This window comes from Protopterus annectens, chromosome 6.part0 (genome assembly GCF_019279795.1).
Source record: "Protopterus annectens isolate FY-2018-M chromosome 6.part0, PAN1.0, whole genome shotgun sequence".
Taxonomy (NCBI): Eukaryota; Metazoa; Chordata; order Ceratodontiformes; family Protopteridae; genus Protopterus; species Protopterus annectens.
In genome coordinates this window covers 1,761,276,646-1,761,282,645 of record NC_056737.1, presented here as the reverse complement: position 1 = coordinate 1,761,282,645, position 6,000 = coordinate 1,761,276,646, and positions in this window count along the sequence as shown.

Here is a 6,000-nt window from a genome sequence, read left to right as displayed (position 1 = left end):
TCCCATCCACTCATCAAGATTCCTCTTGAAGAGAGTCAATGAGGGACTCTGCCTAACCTGGACTGGGATTTTATTCCAGAGTGAAGGGAGCCTCTGGGTTATGAATCTGTCCCTCCAGCATGTCCTATTTATTTCAGTGCTGAGGTTCAAGTCTCTCGAGCGCGTAGCTCGATGGGATTTTGATTTTCTGAGGTGCAGCATGTCCATTAATTCCGGGTTGGACATGGCTTTATATGTCAGGCAAAGATCGCCTCTGAACAGGCGGTATGCCACTGAGTAGAGCTGGAGTTTCTTTAACCTGGCAGCATATGGCATCTGTTTGAGCCCTTTGATCCTCTTGGTGAGGTACTTTTGGGGTCTTTCCAGTTGCTGCAAGTGTCTGGTAAGGTACATCCCAAAAGGGGCATTGTACTCAATTATGGGCCTGATGAGGGATGAATAAAGAGGCACAATGACCTCCCCTGATCTAGATGTGAATCCCTTCATGATTAGGTGGGCTATATAAAATGTTTTTCTAACCACTTTGGCCACATGGTTGTCAAATGAAAGATTGCTATCAACTTGGGTCCCCAGGTCCCTAATTACTTCTTCTGTACTTGATGGATTACCACCTATGTGATAATTTGTGGGCACTTTGTTTTTGCCAAAGGGGATGACTATACACTTTTTGGCATTTAGCTTGAGGCCATGGCTCTGGCACCAGTTGTCTGTTTCTATGAGGCCCTTTTGGAGAATGCTTGTGTCGGCTGGAGAGTCGATTATGGCACCCAGTTTGCAGTCATCTGTGAACTTGGTCAGCCACAGTCCTTCCGTGTTGGCCTGTACCTCCGAGAAATATATACCGAACAAGAGAGGTCCCAGGACTGAGCCTTGTGGGACACCACTTGTAACTGGTTTGGAGTCTGACATGGCTCCAGCAATTCTAACCATGTGGGTTCTGTCCTTGAGCCAGTTTGCCATCCATCTAGTGACATAGGGGTTTATATTTAAGCTGGTGAGCTTATCTATAATGCCCGAGTGGGGTATTGTATCGAAGGCTTTGCGAGGTCCAGGTAGGCTGTGTGGACCACCTTCCCTCGTCAATGGCCTTGGTGACCGTTTCCAAGGAATCAACCCGGTTTTAGAGGCAAGAACTGCCCTTAACAAAGGCCAACTGGGTAGGATCCAGTGTCTGTAGGTCCCCAATATCTTTATTTATGAGGTCCATGATGATCCTTTCCATAGCTTTGCAGACCAAGCTAGTCAGGCTTATGGGGCGATAGTTTCCAGGATCCGTTGAGGCAACACCTTTATGGAGAGGGACCACTGTTGCTGTACGCCACTCTTTGGGCACATATCCTGTAGTAAGGCTGAGATTGAACAGTAGTTTTATGTTTGGGTTTAGCTCTTCTTGGAGTTCATGTAGGATGCAGCCCGGGACACTGTCTGGTCCCATTGATGCTGTGTTTTTTGCTTTGGAGAGGGCAGCTCTTACCTGAGCATCTGAGATGTCAGGGGGGCAACACTCTGCTGTGATAGATATTTGCCCTTTTGGTGGAGAGGGGGGGGGGGAGAGGTTTGCGCTGAACCTGTCAGCTAGGATGTTGGCAATGTCTGTGGGTTCAGTGTATTTTTTGTCATTTTGGACTAATTCTGAGCATATCTGGGAATTACCACCCAGGTTCCTAACATAACTAAAGAAAGCCTTGTGATTATCCTTAGTGTCCTGTGCAATTTTTCTCTCAGCAATTTTTTCTGGCCTTAGACAATTTTATGAGTGCCCGTAGTTTTTTGCTAATACTGATCAGTGATGCCTTCCTTTTTTGGGATTTTGCTCTATCATTTAGTAGCTTCCTCCTTCTATTGTATAGTTTGTTTATGGCTGGGGTCCACCAGACAGGACGTCTGCCTTTGGAGGATTGTGTCTTGGTTTTATTTGGGATCGCATGATCCATGCATTCCTGAAGGTGTTCATAGAATGTGTTTATAAAGGATTCTGCGGTCTGGGCTGTATTTTCCACAGGCCCGGGGGCTTTGAAGGATTCCACCTCGGTTTTGAGGAGTGTGAAATTTGCTTTAGAGAAGTTTTTCACTGTGGTTTTCTGGGCAGGGGGTGGGGTCGGGATGTGAATATCCAGTGAGATTAGTTTATGGTCTGATCTTACCAGTGAGGGATACACTTCTGGTCTGGAGCATAGAGTCCCCATGTTAATGATGATCAGGTCCAGTATGTTTTCCCCTCTTGTGGGAGTGGTAACAAGTTGTTCCATAGCATTTGAGTTTATAAATTCTAGGAACCTTTGGGCTAGGGTGTTGGAGCTAGAGTAATGCTCCCAGTCTATGTTTGGGTAGTTGAAGTCACCCAATATAATGGTGTTTGAAGAGACCTTCATATTTTCCAGTGTATCATTTCCAAATTAGCGAGATGGGAGAGGATCTGCTGCCAGTAATTCAGCTTGGAGAGGCACTGTTTCTAGATTAGCTAGCTGGAAGAGGCACTGGTGCTAGATTAGCCAGCTGTGAGAGGTACCAGTGCCAGATTAGCCAGATAGGAGAGGACCAGTGCCAGATTAGCCAGCTGGGAGAGGGTCTGGTGCCAGATTAGCCAGCTGGCAGAGGCACCAGCACCATATTAGACAACTGGGAGAGGCATTACATCCAGATTAGCTAGATGGGAGAGTCTCTGGTTCCAGATTAGCCACCTAAGAGAGACATTAGTGCCAGATTATCCTGCTATAATTTTGGGTATAGTCATGCACTTTATAAGGTAGAAGCATGGAAGCAGCTTGCAAGATTAGTCTAGCAAGCTGAGTGGTATCACTGGTCACTCATGTTCTGGAAAACAATGTTTGCCACCATAAATTCAGTGAACCTGTATAACTTCCACCCAGATGCTCTCCAGAAATGGGGGGAAGAAATTAAGGAGGAAGAACCACCTGCTTTGTGTTAGTTGCTTTGTGTTACATTGCCATTACAATATAGGTCTTGTCTATACACCTGTTTGACAATTTATTTGCAGGATATGCTGATGTGTTCTTGTTATATTTTTGATATGATGCACCAGATGAGAATGAGGTAAATCTCATGGCTTGCCTGCACAGATGGGCCAGTCTCTCCTGGTGTTGGGGTACATGAGGGGTATTTCTGGGGACAGCTTGGTATTTCATTATGTTGTAAATAATATGCTCATGTGCTATTCATTTTTTCTTCTCCTCACTTATTCTTATTTTCTACTGGATCAGAGGTAATTCAGGCAGAGATTGTGCAGCTGCCATGAAACTCTGAAGTCTCCTCCTCTCCAGCAACTAAGTCCCTAATGGTCTCCAGTCTTGCTGCTCTGGAGACTTATGGCGGTCACCTAGCAGAAGGTGACCTGGAGGGCTTGCTTTAAGTCTTTATAGCCACTTTTCAGAAGTGGAACATAGTATATTCTTCTGAGGGTGCTGTACAGGATCCTGCATGGGTTATTTCTTAAGATCTGCAGTGGGTGGTGTAAGCTAACATGGACTAGTGACTGGAAATATAGATTGGCATCTTGGAGTGTATCCTGATGTGGCTTGTAATGCAATGTATCCAATGGCTGCTACCAATAGGCCAATGGAGACTGTGCCTACACTGATCACAGACAGATTAAGTGACATGAGTTTGGGGATGTCACTCTGCTGGATTTACTGGTAGACCCACCTTATCATTCCACATCTCTTATCACTCTGTTACCCTTCCTTGTGTTTCCATTCATAGGGCCTGTTTGATTTTCAGCCCTTACCATCACAAAATGTCCACTGTTTGTCTGTCCATGTCACTCTTCTTTCCCCACCATTGTGTCTATACACCTCCACTATTGAAATTTGAGAGTGGGTGCATTTGCTCTTGTGATCTTGCTACATTCCCTTTACCCTTCTTTTTCCTCCCAGATGAAACGTATTACCATTCCTCTCTTCTTTTTCTTTTCAGAAGAAATGTGCCACCAAAACACTCCCATTCTTCTTTACTCACCCTGTTTCTCCTTCGTATTATCCTTCTTTGTGTTCCTCTGATTACTGCTCACTGTTTTTACCTTCACTAGCTCCATTTTCACCCCATGTCTATAATAAACTTCCTTGCCTCTGCGTTGTGTTACAGGTGTCTTTGAGATGCATTACTGTGAATGTGAACAGGCATAGTATCAGGAAGGCAACTGCCACGTTACATGTCATTTGAGTGAAAATTACTACAGTTGTACTATCCATGTTGAAACACAGTCGATTCTGGTAGCATAACTGCAACTCATCCATGGCCCTGCTCAACCACGTGTCTCACTGCACATTCACATTCCTTATGCATAATAACTGGCATCATTCTGCATTGTGCTGTAAGAATGTCACCATTTCTCATTGCATGACTGTGTTATTAATCATTTTGGATAATACCCACTATGTTCAGTTATAAGCAACATTGCATAAACTTTTCCCAGACAGTACCTAATACTTGATTTTCATTTATCAGTTTAATGACTTATATTTTTGAAAAAAAAAATGTCTTTTCTGTCTTTACCACCCCACTTTGGTTTCAAAGCCCAAGTCTTCCCCTTTAGTATAAGCCCAAAGCAAAGTCATAACTGAAAATGTCTGAAATGGAATAGCATGCCTTCATAATCAAGAAATGCATGCATAAAGTACTTAAGGAAAGCAAATCATATTGAATTATATAGATAATGATACCCATTTGTTATCCTGGTAGGCCCACTGGATAGACAATCCTTTTTCAAGGATGATTAGGGAGCAATGTCTGGTTAAGTGACTTCCTCAAGGTCACATAGTAGGCAAATGGAGGATATGGGAGTCAACCTTTGTATCCCAGAACTACAGCTCATAACTTTAACCCTCTGAGCCAACTGCCATGTCACATGTCATTTGGGTCATATGACTGTAGTAACACTATTTAAATTTTTGTCATATGACTGCAGTAGCACCACTTAAGTTCTAGTCAGTCTATACTGTAGGTTGTATATTATTTCAGGTTCTGCTGTACAAGATATTTTTACTTTATTGATAGCATGTGTGAAGAAACAGCTGACTGCAAAGACACCATGTTATTGTGGGAGATGCTGCTGCATTATAAAGGATGGCACAAATTCATGTCATTAATAGCTTTCTGTACAATTGGGAGTACTACCATGTGCACTATTTTACACTAATTATGATAATAGGTAGTAAAATATATTGTGTTTCTTTGGCATGTCAACTGCACGAAGATGAACACCTTATGATTGTCAATGTACAGAAACACTGAAACTAAGCAGCAAAATGTCATAGGTTCAGAGTTTCATTGGTGTGTACTAGGCTAATGGCCCTGAAGCCTTTACAAGCCTAGCCCATAGGATTACTCCGGCATCATGCCACCCGACCTTAGTTTCCAGTGCCTCTGTCGAGCAGAGCCACTGGGGTGATCCAAGGTGAATTTACTATTTCCCATCTACTCATTAAGATTTCTCTTGAAGAGGGCCAGTGAGGTGCTCCGTTTGACATGTATGGGAAGTCTATTCCATAGCATGGGCAGTCTCTGGGTTATGAACCTGTCCCTCCAGCACATTCTGTTGATTGTGGTAATGAGGATGAGGTCTGTGGAACGGTTGGTGTGGATGGATTGGGATTTCTTTAGATGTAGCATTTCTAACAGAGCTAGGTCAGACATGGCTTTGTAAGTCAAGCAGAGATCGCCTCTAAGTAGGCGATATGAGACAGAGAATAGTTGGAGTTTTTTGAGTCTGTTCATTAAGGACAGGAAGTGTTTAAGGCTTAGGATCCTCTTTGTGAGGTACTTTTGCGGCCTCTCCAGTTGTTGCAGGTGTCTAGTGAGGTACATGCCAAATGGGGCATTGTACTTGATCCTTGGCCTAATGAGGGAAGAGTAGAGGGAGAAAATGACCTCTTTCTTCTCGGATGCAAAACCCTTAGTAATGAGATGTACCACATAGAAGGACTTTCTGACCACAGTGGCAGTGTGTTGGTCAAAAGACAGGTTGCTGTCAACCCCCCATAT